The following is a 16,667-nucleotide window of genomic DNA, read 5'->3' as shown; positions in this document are numbered from 1 at the left end:
GCTGTAAGAACAGTAGGCTGCCTTAAAGCATGATCTATCAAACATATAAACTTTTGACTGGACCATGGAAAAAAAGAACAGCTCCTTACTGCCCAAATGGATATCACATCTCCCTTCCTTGGACTTGAGATGCAAATTTTAGAAGTTTGGATTTGTATCAGGTGGCTAAAAACAACCCTCCTTGGCCTGGTGGCAGCTCCTACCAGAGCAGAGGAACCAAGCCTTGTTTAGTTTAACCCAGCCTTTGCTCTGGTGGGCCCAGCCCTCTGCACAGTGGAGAGAGACAATTTGCTTAATATAGAGTCTTTGGGGAACCTCTGCTAATTGCATTAAGTATTCTCTGGGATTAACAATGCCAGTAAGCAAGGAGTTCTCTCCACTGTTTTGGTTTTGACCTGTCTCCCTCCAAGACATTTCTGTCTCTCCATCATCTCATACAAGAGAAGCAGAGAGCTGATCTGCACACTCCAGGTTTGCTGAACCTCTTCAGATGGCATCCTAACAACTCACCCACATGACAGTGGGCAAAAACAGCTGCATGGTTTCAAGAGACAGCCAAAACAATCTTTAGATCTGCATCTCTGGAGAGGGTACATAGGAGCATGTCAGCATCCTACAGGTCAGCAGAGGCAGCAAGGATTGTCCTCACTGCAGTCATGGGTGATGACTCCCCATGCCTTACAAACAAGGTCTCCAGAAGGCGGGAAACAAAATATCTCACCAAGCCAGACAAGCAGATCTATCAACACTGATCCTTGGCTATGCTGCTGGCCATAAACAGACACTCATGTGCCAACTGCTCATTTAACAAGAAAAATAAATCCCTTTAAATGAAGGTTCCCATTGCCACTTCAGCCTCCCTGGTCTCTCACCTTTCCCACCACTGTTTAAAAGCACTTCATTAACTTCCTCGCAGTATCATGTTTCCCACACACCCTTTGATCTGGCTGAGATTCCTTCCCCACAGTCCTTGCACCTTCCCAAGACCATTTCCTAGAAATTCACACTTCATCTCCCTCAGCCACCCTTTGTATTCAGTTTCTCTCCCTTTTCAACATAGTGTTCTTGGCCCTGCTCTCATTCCCAGGAGACTGACTGGGGACTACTTGCCAACGTGCAAAAAAAGCGCAAAGGGGAAAAAGTGTTGCAAAAGTACTGTCCTGGTCACTGTTTAAGTTGTACGGCAGTGTCTCCCAGATCTCCTGCAAATAGAAAGCAGAGACTGGGACTCTGGCCAACTTGCCTGCAACTAAACCATTGCTAAAGGCCCCTTTGGGGTCCATTATTTTATAGAAACAACAGAAAATTGGTAAGATGAGCCCTAGCCTCAGCCCATCTCAACTGTTTCTTGAGAAAACACATATGTGTGCAGAAAAGACATAGGGGGGAGGGCTCTTCTCTGCCAACACTTTTCCAGATATCCCTTTCCTAATGACATCAAGGCTGATCCCCTCTGGTTCTGTGCAGACAGACATAGCTTGCTGCCTTCTGCAGTCCCTCCTAAAATAAATACTACTATTTTTATTTTTTCATGAAGCTGCATTTGGATTGCACCGAAATGTTTTATTACCAGGGGAAATTACAGCAGTGGGGAGTTCATTGTAAACTAAAACTGCAAAACCTCAAATGTTAAATATCTCACATACAGGGAAGTATCTACATTGGTATCAGCCCAGTCTACTGGTATTTCTTCTCCCAAATTCTACCCAGTGGCTATTCCCACTTGATGTCTCTATATGGAACGGACCTCCCAACTTCTCCTTCAAAAATGCAGTTTGTTTCCTCATAGAATTGCTTTAGCTCTGGTGGGAGCTGAATCATACACCAGGAAGTCCAAAGACACACCAGTGCGAAATTTTACTTTCTGAGCACTGCTAAAACCTCTATTGGCTCCTTATGGAGCATCTGAACAAAAATAAGAGGACAAAATCCAAAGCCCTAATTTAAATGGGAACAGAATTTTAATAGGGCCTGTAGTGGTAAGACAAGGGGTAATGGTTTTAAACTAAAACCAAGGAGTGATTCAGACTAGATCTAAGGAAGTAGTCTTCTATGATGAAGGTGATAAAACACTGGCACAGGTTACCCAGAGAGGTGGTAGATGCCCCATCCCTGGAAATATCCAAGTCCAGGTTGGATGGGGCTCTAAACAATCTGGACTAGTTGAAGATGTTCCTGGTTATTGTGGGGGGTTGGACTGGGTGGCCTTTAAAGGGTCTATTCCAATCCAAGCTATTCTATGATTCTATGAATTGAGAGAAGATTGAAAACTGATGCTGGGCTTTGATATGCACCTGCTCCAACCCTTTTGACATGGGAATTCCCCTCCTGATCAACCTCAAAAATGATTGCCAGAAGTGGGCAGATACAGTGACTCTCACTGCAACATCCATCACTTCAGCCAGCAGTACAGACAAATCATGACACAGCTGAAATGCAGTACACAAAGCTCAGCCAAAAAGCCCCCAGCATTAAAAGCAGATTGCAGAGGGATGCCAGGCCTCAGATGATGGTCAGGGAGTAAGGTGGGAGAGAGGAAAGCTTTGTTACTGTGTTGTTGCAAATTCACGCTTCTCACTGCATTTGATTTCTTCCTTCTCCTCTTCCTTAAAGACTTTTCTCAATAGGGAGATCAGCTGACACATCCCTCCCTGGATGAAAGCCCATTGCCTGGGGACTGGTCCCCCTCTTTGGGAATGCGGATATTAAGAGGATGCTACCTAGGCTACCTCCAGTTGCCCTGGCAACCACCAAGCTGGAATTCCCCGTAGCAAAAAATCAATGACTAATTAAAGAAATAATACTAGGGGAGGTGTTTCAGAGTTTGCTGTTTGATGGAGTCAGGAAACAGCTGCCCCATTCTTCATTCTTCATTCCCTCAGCCTCCCTCAAACATGCCTCCGAACAAAGCATCATCTGAAATGGAGCTGGGTTTGGGGCTAAAGGCCCAAATTCACACAATGAAGCTTGAGGTACATGGGTAAGAAATGCAAAAAAAACCCCAAAACACCAGGTTGTCTCTACGGTGGGGTGAAGAGAATACAATTGCTCCAGAAGGGGATGAAAGCAACCTAAGACCATATACATCCCTGGAGATGTCCCTCTCTCCCTTGTCCGTGATGGAGTAGTATGCCCAGTCTCCCTGGTTACTGCTTCCTACCTCATTCTTGGCTGCATCTTCCAAACCCTAGTCCCTCCCAATAACCAGGTGCACTTGGATAAACCAGTTTGACTCACTGATCCAACAGAAACCCCTCTTATCTTTCTCCTTCCCCTTTGCTGGGTCAGTTTTCCAACAAATTCTGGTGACCACCCGTAGGGTTACGAGCTCTCACACAGGAGTGTGGAAAACAGAATCTGTCTTTTCCACAGCAACCCACAACTAGACCATATCAGATATGACATGAATCTGTAAGGCATGGTGGACAGATCCTGGTAAATTCTACATTTATTACCAATATTAATTCGGCATTAGCAGCAAATAGAGCAAATTTCAAAGAAAAACGGCGAAAAGGAAGAGCTGAAGTCCACCTGTCCCAAACAGAGTTGTTGTTCTAGCAAAGGACAGAAGAGTTGTATTAGCAACAATATTTCAGGAGGAAAATTTTGGGATTGTCTTCTGTCTATTGTATCAGCCAAGTAAAGAAATAAACAAAGTCTTAATAGCAAAGCTTACCAGGCCCATTTGGCTGCCAGCAGTAATTGGGGTCAGGGGAAAAAGGAACATTGTTGGAAAGTGAAACAAGTGTATAAGTTATGATAGAGGCCATAAATCCTCCAGACTGAAGAAAAAAAAAAAAAAAAAAAAAGAAAGTTGCTGCTGTCTCTTTCTCTTTTTAAATATCTTGGAGGCTAAGTGGCAGCTGGGACAGCAGCTTCAGAGCACCAGAATGCTCCAGAGCTGCTTCTCGACAACAAAATTGCATAAGAGACCTTTCCTCCCCTTCTCCACCCATTAATTATTCTGTAAAATTAGAATAATTACCGACTAAAGTGCAGCACTAGCAGCAGCTACACTTTTCCAGTGTGGACTCTCCCGGCTGAGCCCAAATGACGCCACAGATGCAGTCGCGGTCGGGTCTCCAAATCCCATATGCCAATTTGAGCAGGCAGCAAAACTAGCTCAAACCAGACTACAGCCAGAGACCATTAAACCCTTGCTGCAGACACACACCCCTCCCATAATAAAGAGACTGCTGCTGACAAGGTTACTCTTTTTTTTGTTGTTGGGTTTTTTCATGTGAATCTATTGAAAGTAAAGGTCATTCAGGCTTTTGCTTTGCCTGCTTCGACCAGCTTTTCCTGCAGAAGGCTTCCCCACATAAATGCTGCAAAGAGCTCTTGATAAATATTATTAAATCTCACAAAAAATGTTGGTGTAAATGGGAACAGTGTTTTCTGACCTGCTTGTTACATTTTGTTGTTTGCTGGTTTGGGACACACTTTGCAAACAGTCCTGGTTTTATACTCAGTGTTTGAGACTTCTGGGGTTTAGGGAGAGGATAGCTAATGGGAATCCAAGAAGTATCAGCTTTTTATGTTTGATCCTGCATTTGTTAGATTGATTTGAGAGAGTTCAATGGAGTTACTCTTGGTATAACTCTCTCAGCAGGATGAGAATTAGACCCTTGGCTCTTCCAAATTGCACCTGATTTCATGGAGGCCTCCATCAGGAGACACTGAACAAATCACTTTTACAGGGTAAGTTATCACCCTTCACTTCACACTGATGGTTTTTTATCTGTGGGACTTGCAAAGCTGCTTAGACCAGCAGAGCCATCCTGAATTTTCCAATAGGATATAAATACAGGGATTTGCAACTCTATTTCCCTCACCAGTGCATGCAAGCATTTGGATGAGGGAAAGCTCAGCCATTGGGGTGGCGACTTTAGCCCTTATGGTTTAATGTAAAGAGACACCAAGGGCTTAAGCAGGAGTGAAAAGGCATCCTGCAGGTGCCTGAGTGCTTTTTGGTCCATGTTCCTGCTCCCTGGGAAAAATCAGAATGAAATGTAAGGAATGCAAATAGAAAAAGAAAGAAAAGATTTTGCTATGAATTCCTTTGTGCTTTAATTATTTTGCCTGGCAAGATAATGGAGCAGATCCTCATGGAAACTTTGCTAAGGCACATGGAAAATAAGGAGGTGGTTGGTGACAGCCAACATGACTTCACTAAGTGCACATCCTGCTGGACAAATTTCACAGCTTTCTATGACACAGTTACAGTCTTGGTGGATGAGGGAAGAGCGACTGACATTTTCTACCTGGACTTGCGCAAAGCATTTGACACTAATCCATACAACATCTTAATCTCTATGGAGAAAACATGGATTTGATGGTTGGATGACTCAGTGGATAAGGAAGTGGCTGGATGGTCACACTCAAAAAGTTAAAGTCAACAGCTTGATGTTCAAGTGGAAACCAGTGAGGAGTAGAGAAACTGCATAAACAGAGACAAGATGCTGCTTCCTGATCTGGACAAGAGCCCCACTGCCCTGCATCAAGTCTGTGTTTGCAAGACTTGAATCTCACCAAACCCCATGGAATAAAGGTTGTGGACAGCCAGAAGGGGCAAAGAACAAAAAACAATATACCATTTCAAATTTTTCTGTCTTGGTTATTTCCATTTGCTTTTCTCCTCTCTGGACAGAAATTGCTGAGCCAAAACTGCAATGACTTTCCAGCATTCAAACATGTATCTCCATCCTTTAGGGAGATTTTTGTAGATGTTACAGGGGATGGGATAGATAAGATTAGCAAAGGCAAAGCTAAATTAAGCATCAAAAACATCAAAAGCATTTCACAACCCCAAAGGCAAAGCCAAGCAGCCTCTCAAGTTACCACAAGGGCTGCAGAGAAGACGTGAGGGATCGACCTAGAGGGAACCCAGCACCTCCAAACCCTACAGCTCCACACTATGGATCTGTGTTCAAATATAGAATCATTTAGGTTAGGAAAGACTTTGAATATCATTGAATCCAGCTGTTAACCCAGCACTGCCAAATCCACTACTAAACCATGTCCTCAAGTGCCACATCTGCACATCTTTTAAATACCTCCAGGGATGGTGAGTCAAACACTTCCCTTGGCAGCCTGTTCCAATGCTTGACAACCCTTTTGGTGAAGAAGTTTTCCCTAATTTGCAATATAAACATCCCCTAGTGCAACTTGAAGCTGTTTCCTCTTGTGCTATTGCTTGTTACTAGGGAAAAGACACTGAAATGCTTGCTTGGCTAAAAGTCTCTGCTCTATTTTTTTTTAATGTAAAAATAAAATCCATTATTTAATAAAGACGTATTAAAACAAACTTTGTTACAACTGTTAATGTCACAATTCCCACCTGCTTTGCAAGAGGCCACAGATAATTTATCATCCTAGTGCTTAAACAGCTAGTAGTTTATTCCTCTTGTGCAATCATCCCCCTCAGGCATCCCTCATTCCCCCTGGAGGAGGAAATCAAGGTGCAGGGTGGTGTATTTTGGGATCTGACAAAAGGAAAACATGTGCAGGCAGATCTGCTGGCCCACAGAGTAACTTCCAGCTCATTTACATCTGTGGCTGAAATACAATTTCTGCCACACTAAAAGCTTTGTGCTTTGAAAAGATGCATTTTGTGAATGATGATCAGCCCAACTCCAGGGAATTTTTACTCAAGTGGGAAAATGTTGGTGCCACATCCAGCACAGGAAAAATTAGGAATTAAATCACCGTGGCATCAGGATTTGCACAAAATTCCTTTTTGTGCACTTCTTTGCTCGGCCCAGAAAGCTGTCAGCTTAATAGCAGTTTATTTCCAGGTGGAGGAATTAGTCTCCTGTGGCTTTTGAAAGCAATTTTGCTCTCCAGCCTCAAGTCAAGCTGTGTGTGTGCCCAGAGGGGGCATTCCCAAGAGGAAATTGTTTGCCAGGCCTCCTGAGTGGCTGTGAGCAGGGAAAGGCAGGTGTTGGAGTGGTGCAGCACGAGGAGGCATTCACAGGGTTTTATGGGAGCAGACAGGATGTGAGCATCCCAGCCCCACCATTGCCTCCTGGCTATTCCAGCTGCAGAACCACTCAAACTGGGAGCTTGGCAGCCACAACCGATTCCCAGCAGCCTGGGATGCATAGAATCAGCCAAACAGGTGCCAGCAAGGGATGGAAGAGCACAGAACTTTCTCCTGCTCACTTTCAGCATGACCACCCTGAATTCTTTTACCCCTAACTCCTATTTCTTGTCCTCCCTGCTCTGCTTGTTAACTGTGAGCATTTCCAAGAGCAGGAGGCCTCACCATCCTGGCACTCGCTGAGTATAAGAGAGGCTTCATCTCTGCCAGGAACACAAATATTTTCTTAACCATCTCAAACTCAGCCTGAATAGAATTTTTATCATAGCGACATGTCCCAGAATGGGAGGTCTCCATCATTTTGGCACAAACTCAGGAACAGACCAGCCCTTCAACATGGTGCTTCATAGCCAAAGGAGAGGTTTACACAAAGTTTTATGCCAGCCCTAGTGCATTTTGCTGTAGAATGACCTGGTGAAGCTACTTGCCCCATCAGCTACAGTGCCCAAGAACCCACTGCGAGGCACGAAGGTAGCCTGCGAGTACCCAGGCTTTACCCAAATCACAGCAGTGACCTTGAGAGGATTAAACTCTCCTCCTTTCTTAACTAGTCAATTATTGAAAGCGAAAACGATGCCGGCAAACTCCTCCTGGAGCCTCAGCCCTTGGCAATGCACACCTGACAGCCAACCCCAGACAGCTCCTGTGCTGGCTCCTGCTATGATGATACTTTTTTGCTGCACTCCAGCTCCCAGAGACATGATATAATTCCAGAGGAATGCACTCCAGGATGAACACCATATGCCAGCAAGGAACGTTAAGAGGTGCAGCACGGGGAGAGGAAACATCCTACCCACACCGGATACTTCTTGGTTTTAGCTGTTAGATGAGCTGATCAGCCATGCCACTGTGCCCAGCTGGGAAACGCCGCATGCCATGCACATCTCTGGGATGGCATGTTCTGTGCCAGGGAAGTGCAGGTTGCAAGGACCTACCAGCAGCTCTCTGGTCAGTGAGGGAAAGGCGTGATGCCTATGGATGCACCCCACATCCCTGATCTGGATTGCTTCCAATCACCCCAGGGGGCTGGCCTGAGCTGCAGAGAGACCATGCTGCATGGGTAGATGTGGATGGGTTCCCCCAGAGAAGATGAGCTAGGTAGGGGGAAGGAAACAAGAGAGAGGAGGGAGGAGAAGGTGATACATGCCAGGGTGATGCCTCTGCTCTTCCTGGTGAGACACATCCCACCAAGAGCAAACAACTCATCACAGCCTCATCATCCTGTATCTCTAATGGTTTTCCAGCTCTTTTTCCTTGAATCATGGAATCATTAAGGTTGGAAAAGACCTCTAAGAGAATTGAATCCATTACAACAGAGACGGCTGCAGATCAGGTTTAAGTACTGCCTCCAACAGCATGCCTTCGTCATGGTGCAGCCAGCACTGGAAAAAATCAAGAGAAGGCAGAGGGAAAAGAAATTCAACCTGGCTGGGCAACACCTTCAGCCCTGACAGAAGGAATTTAAGAGGACCCCATGCAGCATTAGCTCTCTGAAACGCAGAAGCTGCCAATCTCCCTTCTCCTAACATCCCTGAGGGGCTCCTGACTTCAGTGAGGAATGGCAAAACGAGGAGACTGGGAGTTAATCTGGGTGACACTGCTCCAGCTGGCCCAGAGATTCTTTGTGGGCTTTTTATTTATTTTTATGGTTAGATTTTTTTCCACGCACAATAATCTCTGGGCCCCTTTGCTGTCTGTGGCTCACAGCGTGCAGCTGCAGACCCTCCACTGAGGAGATCATAAACACAATCCTGGCCATTATTGTTGCAAACACCACAGCTGGAGACTCCCATCTCAATCCCCTCATGGCCTTTCTTTGCCCCCCTCCCCGCCCCCCAAATAATTCTATAAGTCTTGTATCATGATGCTGCAAACAATGAATGCCAGTGAAACTGCTTGGTGGAGCATCAGCTGGGGCTTCAGGAGATGCCCTCACCCCAGTGAAGCATATGAGACATTTACTAGACCCAGTGGGTTTCCTACAAGGTTTGGAAAGGGGGGGATTTGGGGAGGAGAAGGGTTGTAGGTAAAGCTGATAAAGGGTTTACCAGTAGTGTGTCATCCCCACCATGATTCCCACTGCAGATGATGCTTCATTGCCCCCATGATGTGCAATATCTCCTCAGCTCTTTTCCTCCCCTCCTTGGCTCAGGATTCTCCAGTCCCTCTTAGCTGGTGGAGGATTTTGGAGAAAGATCATCTGAAGTGGGTTGGGAAAGCCGTTTCCCCAGCAGGACCAATTTCTCACCACTGATGCTATGCTGCCTCTTTTAAGTGCCTCAGTTTCCCTCCTGACACTTTAAGGTTGACTCGTACTAGGTCTGACAGGTGTTCACTCACCCTCATCCCCAGGTTTAATTCCCACCAGTTTAACTGGGAAGGGAGCACAAGTCCTGTGGGTCTCACCCCACACAGAAGTCCCCAGCCAACACTGCCACTGCTGTAACTGGTTTAGCCAAATGTTACCACAGTCCCTGGGCACCAAGTCCAGCTCCTGCCTTCCTGGACACTCTAGGGACAGCAACCCTGCTTTGCCCTCTGCAAAATGGGCAGTCAGGCCAGGGGAGACAGAAGAGGATGGATGAGACTGGCCAGGTTCAGTTACCCTATGATTCTATAATTCTTTGAATTGGAGATTGCTTGCAAGAAGTTGCAATGCTTTTGTCCTGGACAGATACAAACTGAACTTCTGCAGTAGGATTAAATTGCTTTGGAGAAAAGATCTCCCCTGTCCTGCTCTGTGAAGTTTGGCCTCACCAAGCCAACTGCTACAGACATATCCTTCTCAAGGATGGGGGGAAAACAGGCACTTTTGGGGTCAGGGACATGTCCTGCCCCACTTGGAGACAGGTGAAACAAGCCCCCTGCACATGTGTCACCTCAGACACATCTGGTTTGACCCATCAATCACAACAGGAGTTCAAGACTTAATTTTTCCTGAGGAGGATTATCTTATTTGAAGTTTAAAAAAAAAAAAAAAATCCTTGAAAATACAGTCCCCATCCCTGAAAGTGTTCAAGGCCAGGTTGGATGGGGCTTTGAATAAGCTGGTCTAGTGGAAAGTGTCCCTGCCTATAGCCAGGGTGTTGAAATTGGATGATCTTTAAGGTCCAACCCAAACAATTACGTGATTTCTCTCCCCACCCCTGGGTTTGAGCTGCTGGCAAGAATCAGGGGAAAGGAGAGGAATCACCATCACAGAGACATAGACTGCAAAAAGAATGAGGAAGGGAGAAAGGGGAAGGAAAAGGAACCCTGCAGACACCGGCACTCAAACATTACCCACAGCACGTAGCCCTCTGTCTGCTATGGTGAAGATAAAGTGCTTTTTTCCAGTTTGCCACTGCTCTGACAGGAGATTTCCAGCCTGGTTAATGCAACTCAGGGATGTCCCATGCTAAGGCAGGCAGGGTGGTTTAATCTCTTGCAGGGTCTGCAAGCAGATGGGAAGGCTGGGGTGATCCCCAGAGCACATATTTCCTTCACCCCTGCTGCACACCATGAATACAATAGAAACTCCCAGGAAATTAACACCCCCCCCCCCCCCCAAGAAAGATTTCCTTGTAATGAATGGCTGAGCCATTCATACATTTGCCTCAATAGGTCCAGGTGCCAAGTTTTAAGACAAGAAACAGCTTGCTCAAGCCAGCCTTTATCTCTTCCCAGCCCTCAACATCTCCGTGTTTGGAAGTTTCTTTTGATAGCCTGCCAAGGCAGCCAGTGCTGCAGCTACCGTGCAGAGCTTGGGGGTGCCAGGGGTCAGGAGGCCTGCTGGACAAGGATGCCTTGTCTCATCCCACCCTCCAGTCTCTGCTTCTCCCCACCAACCAGCTAACAAAAGAGGAGAAGGAGGAGGAGGAAGGAGGAGAGACTGTAAGAGGATAAAAAAAAAGCAGTTAGGGATGGAGGGAAAACTCTAAACCTCTGGAAGACGGTGGCTCACCTTTTATTCCAAGCTCGGGCTTGCACAGGGGTGACACTCACTGGTGCTCACTGGGTGGCTGCCTGAGGGAGCACAAGATGCTTTTCCCTATATAAAGAAAAAAAAAAAAAGAAAAAAAAAATCCACAAAATCCCCTAAAAACTTCTGCATTTTTTTTCCCCTTTTCTCCCAATTTTCTCTCATCCAGTCAATGCTGGTTTATTCCTTGCACTTAGTTTTAAAGAATAGGGGTGCAGGAGACCCTCATCCCAACCGTGCAGCCTTTCCTACCAGTCCAGCCTGTGTTCAGAAATTAATGACCCCTGGGATGTCTGTCACGTCCTTGCTCCCTCCAGGCATTTTGTTATTGCTCCCCATTGCCTCTGACAGCAGCTGCTCAAATTCATTCACAAATCAGCAACGTCTGCCCTGCTCCAGGATGCCGCAAGGGAAAATCCGTCTGAGTGCTGCCGCCCAGCCTCCTGCCTGCCCCAGTGTCAGGCACCGCTCACCCCGCGCACCCACCGCCTCCGGAGCAGGGAAGTGCTGGCTCCTCGTCGGGCCATTTATAACCCGCATGTGAGCAGGCACCTCCCCCGTCCTCTCCGGGCCAGGGGCTGGGAGTGGCTCCCTTGGGTCACGGTGGGACGAGAGCCAGGCCCCGCGCCAGGGCGATGGCACACACTGACCCGCTTTGCCTGTGAGCGCCTGGCTGCCGACAGCGAGCCCCCAGCCAAGTTCAGCCTGCAAATCCTCCCAGGGACGTGCCAGCTTCCTCCGCTCCTTTCAGCATCTAACACATCCAGCGTGCTTCTTATTCCCGGAGAGATCGGCGAGATGGTCCAACGCTGCCTTTCCCCGGCGCCTCTTCTCCCGGTGTTCGCCCTGCTCCTCACGGCTGCAATAGCCCGGTGCTGCCAGCCGAGCTTTGGAGCGGCAATCAATGCGATATTTCAGCGCGACGCCAGCGATCGGCACCGGCTGCTCTCCGCACAGCAATGGCACAGTGTCCAGCCAGACAAGTTTCCCACTGTAACTTCAGTGAATGCTGTTATTCAGGAGGACGGCAACTGATTTATCATGGCAGGCACACGGGGAAAGCTTTCCATTCGGGAGACCAGGGGCTGCTCGTCCCACTGCCGCGACGAGCACCGTGAGCTCAGCAGGGTTCGCTGTGCTTTCCTTGCAGCCGTGCTCCGATGCCTTCGCTGCCACGGAATTGCATTCTCGAACCGTGCTGGCGAGCGTCGGTTAACGGAGGCGATGCCACTTCCCCGCGACAAAAGCCACCAGCTCCATCCCCACCGCTCTCCGCCCAGGCTTCCCAAATCCCAAGCAAGAGGAGTGAAGTTGACAGACCCTTTTGTTTCCAGAGAGCTTGGCACGTGTTGTGGTTTACTGAGCTAATAAATCTGCCGTGGGCTGCGCCTTTTAATGACTGCAGCATTAATAACAAGTTTCCTGGGAGCTGCCTAAAAGTTTACAGAGTGTGTGCCCTATCAGGGGAACCCCATGCTTTCTGACCTCCTGCTTCAGAAGTCACACCCAGCAGCTTCTTTCATTCTTTCTTTTTTCCTTCTTTTTTTTTTTCTTTTTTTTTTTTTTTTTTTTTTCAATGAGAGAATGAATAAATTTTGCTCGGCTTCCTCTCTCCCCTTCCCAAACACACCTTCCCCGTCAGCTTAATCTACTCACAGATGGGAAATTCCCAGTCAGGAATGCCTTTGCCATGCCTTTATCAATGCAACCCGGGGGGAAAGGACCCCCCCGCCCTGCACCTTCCAGCTTCTACACCCCATCCAGCCGACCCCTCTAAGCTTTCCTTCTCCTTTCTCTCCTTACCTTGAATAAGCTTCCAAACCCTGCGAGCCTCCCAGCACCAGAAACCCACTAAAAAGCTTCTCTTCGCTCCCGAGAGTTGAGGGGAGGGCCCGTAGAGGAGGAGGAGGAGGGAGAGGAGGGGAGACGGAGCCCTGTGTGAAATCAAAGCTCCGAAGCCGGGCACGGGAGGCGGTGCGGAGCCTCCAGCTGCTGCTCGGATTACTCTGCAGCCGTGGCGATCCCAAGACCTCTAGAAACCACCATTCCACTGGGGGAAGGCGAAGAGAAGGGATTCCAGCTAGAGACGCTTCATCCCGGGAGGGGAGCAGAGCTGGTGGCTCGTACGCACCCACCGCATCTCAAAGTTCCCCCTCTGGTAAAACCAGAGGTGGGGAAAAAAGTAGTTTACTTCCACCCGAGACCTCTGTCCTTCCCCCTACCCTGCACCCCCGGCCGCTGAACCCCCTCGCGAAGAAAAACTCATCACACCGAAAAAAGTTTCCGCACTCTGAGGCTGGGGAGGGCTCCGCAGCAGAGACCCCCGGCTTTGGCCCTGCGCATCCCCGGGCAGGCGGCAGGGAGGGCTCAGCCCATCGCGGTACAGCTTCCCCCGTCCCCAAAGATGAGCCCCACGGTTCTGCACACACGGGGAAGTTTGGGGGGGGTGGTGCAGAGAGGTATGCAGGGGCCAGGGAGGGGATGGAGGGCGCAAGGAAGGTGTGGGGGTCAGAGAGGGGATGTGGGGGTCAGGAAGAGGATGGGGGCAGAGGGAGGGACTCACCGCGACCGGGGTCGGTTCCCACGGAGGGGCGGCCGCGCAGCGCCGCTTCCCACAGCGGGAGCGGGCGCCGCCGGGAGCCGGCAGCAGCAGGGCTTGGGGCCGGCTATCCCCTTCTTCTCTCCTCCTTCTCCCTCCTCCTTCTCGTCCGAGGCGTGCAGCTGGCCGAGCAAGCTGGCTGCCCCCTTCCCCGCAGGAGGAGGGAGGAGGGAGCTCAACAGATGGCTGCACACAAGGGAACATCTGGGAGGAGGAGGAGGCGAAGGAGGAGGAGGAAGGAGGCAGGAGGCAGGACTTGCGCTAGACTGTGCCACTCCTGAGCTGGCAGACCCCCCTTAACAGGGGAAGAGGCGAGGGGAGGTGTAGAGCTGGCTTTGCACACACACACAGTGTCCCCCTTCCTGCTGCCTTGCATCCCCGCTGGCTAAAATTCCTTGTCGTTCCTTTGCTTTCTTAGGGATCACACCGGAGCTGCCCTTTCAGCACATCCGTGTTTCCAGCTCTGACCTCTGCAGGGCTGTATTTGCAGACGTGAGTTCTATTCCTGAACACTGCCTTCATTCAGTTTTCCAGGCCTTTAGCGCCAAGGTCAGCTCTGGCACCCCAGGGTGTAGGTAGGACAAGGCAACACCAACGTTTGAGCAATGCCAGCAGGCAGGAGACTGGGGCTTACAAATTGCATGGTCCAACCCTTGAAATAAATAAAGAAAAAAAAAAAAAACAAAAAAACAGAAAACTCAAAACAAAACAAAACAAAACAACCCAAAAAAAAACCCCAAAACAAAAAAAAAACCTCAAAAAACCAAACAAAACCAAATATTAATCCACAGTGTGGGGTACAGAGAGTCTGAACCCCATCACTGGAGGATAGGCAGTGTCTGGGGTTGTGAGTGAGAAGCCCTGCATCAGAATTTCTTGGCTATTAGATATAGTGGCCCAGTGGTGGCTTTAGTCATGATGGTGGTACCGGAAAGAGAATCAGAAGTCACAGATTCACAGAATATTCTGAGTTGGAAGGAACTCACAAGGATCATCAAGTCCAGCTCTAAGGTGAATTGCCCACACAGGGATTGAACCCACAACCTTAGCACCAGGCTCAAACCAACTGAGCTTACCTCAGGGTCAAGTGCCTCATGTCATTGTGCCATGACACTGGAAAAGGCAAAAGGGACTGCAAGGGTCCATGGGTCACAGAGAACATATCCTATAGCTTGCTGCAGTTTCTCATATTCAGGATTTTGCACCCTTTTTGTAAGACTGGCCTGTGCCAGGTCTTAAGATGTGTGATTGCTTGTTTCTTAAAAAGTTTAAGTTAAGAAAGTACAATCAGGCATCCTGTTGTTTGCTTTTAGTAGCACCGAAATACCCCACTTATTGATGATCAGGGTTTGCTCAGACCAGAACCTTCAAGCAAGCCTGGTACTGAGATTTGTATTTAGCATCTCTTTGTGATGAAAAAGTGGTGAAAAGGGTTCGGTTTGTTTTTGATCCGTGCAGCTGCTTTCTCCGAGAACATCACTGCATGAAGATTTGCTGGGTGACCTCCCTGCCCAGCAAATACAGCTCTGGTCAGAGGGGCTGAGGCTCGAGGCAGGAGGTACTGGGGGCATCAGGAAGATGTCACAGTTGTTCCTCTCCACCCTTGCACTTCTGAGTGTGGTTTATCCAGGATATATGCTCACTCTGCCCCTGTCTCGGGAGTTGCTTTTCGGGAATCACCATCAGACTTTGAGAGCTCTGCCAAGGACCAGCCCCAGGGAGCCAGAGAGAGGAAACGTGTGCTCAGGATTCAGCTGAGCCAAATGCTTTTTGGGGAAAACCATGGGAAAACCCCCTAGTCTGGATTGTAATTTTCCATGTAAATTATGTCTCAGTGATATCTCCAGATATGAACAGTCTCTTGTAAGGATCCATTCAGTAGGGCCTTTACACTGTTCAGTTTTTATAGCTGTGAGTAGGGGAAGTTGTTGAGCTGGAAACTTTTGTTTAATTTTCCATTTTGTTCATTTTTTCTCCATGCTTTATTCTAGGCTTTTGCCATGTCAAAGTTGGCCTCAGTAAAACAAAATGCCAGTTCAAAGGTGAAGAAATTAGGAATTAAATCCATTGGCCGAGATCCAGCTAATGCATAATATCTATATATTATATATGTAGATATAATACAGGCCCAGTTTGATGTAGTTAACCAAAGTCATGACAAGGGCTGGCAGTTCTGGATGATCTGGGGATAGGGATTAGACTTGATGTGATGCTAACACAAATTTATTTATGCATCCATCTGATTCTTAGCTACTTCAACCAACAACAGTACCAGTGTCTCACCATCCTCACAACAATTTCTTCCTAAATTCTAATCTACACCTCCCCCCTGTCAAACAGTGGGAAGCCATTCCCCCTTGTTCTGTGACTACAAGGCCTTGTCAAAAGTCCCTCTCCCTCTTTTGTAGCCCCTTTAGAGCACTTGAAGGTGCTCTAAGAGCTCCTTGGAGTCTTCTGTTCTCCAGGTTAAGCATGCCCAGCTTCCTCAGCCTGTCTCCACAGCAGAGATGCTCCAGCCCTCTGAGCAACTTTATGGCCCTCCAGCACCCTCCAGCAGACCAAAGAGTTAACTATCATGATAACACCATTTCTAGAGCACATTTAGTCTTAAAGTCATGTTTCTCACCATCACTATTTCTATTTCTTTGCCACATGAGAGTTTATTTTTGTAAAGATAAAACAGGGTTTCCCCAGAAATGTGTAGTCCCATGGACTGAACATTCCCACACAAAACCAGCCATTCTGTGTTCGGACAAATATCTCCATGTGTCTCAAACAGTTCACTGCTCGGGACACCAGGGAAGGGTGAAAGATGGAAATGGAATTTCAGTTTTGTCTCTCCAACAGCCCTCCTGTACTGCTGGTGCAGAGACCCTAGCAGGTCTGGGAACCATAGGACATCTCCCAGTTAGGTTCTTCCAGGACCATGCTGAACTTTCCTCAGATCTTCTGTTGCCAGAAGACACCAGCTCAGTTCTGTGTTTCTCAATGTCTGATAGCATCAT

The 16,667-nt window shown here is 48.0% G+C and overlaps 1 protein-coding gene across 7 annotated transcripts in view; it reads right to left on the bottom strand.

The window, feature by feature from the left end:
- Positions 1-16,667, bottom strand: part of TSKU (tsukushi, small leucine rich proteoglycan) — a 37,013-nt gene that overhangs the window by 1,494 nt on the left and 18,852 nt on the right. The window contains exons 1-2 of one of the 7 annotated variants that reach the window (XM_053935698.1): positions 13,627-13,696; positions 11,046-11,132 (exon numbers count right to left, since the gene is read on the bottom strand). The gene's annotated coding sequence lies outside the window, so the exon portion shown is untranslated. Of the gene's footprint in view, positions 1-10,384; positions 10,454-11,045; positions 11,133-11,315; positions 11,444-11,713; positions 12,531-12,866; positions 12,923-13,626; positions 13,746-16,667 lie in introns of those variants that run through there. The other 6 variants (XM_053935700.1, XM_053935699.1, XM_053935701.1 and 3 more) reach the window with 6 other exon arrangements.

This window comes from Vidua chalybeata, chromosome 2, assembly GCF_026979565.1.
Source record: "Vidua chalybeata isolate OUT-0048 chromosome 2, bVidCha1 merged haplotype, whole genome shotgun sequence".
In the NCBI taxonomy this organism is placed as follows: Eukaryota; Metazoa; Chordata; class Aves; order Passeriformes; family Viduidae; genus Vidua; species Vidua chalybeata.
This window is presented reverse-complemented; position numbering and strand designations above follow the sequence as displayed.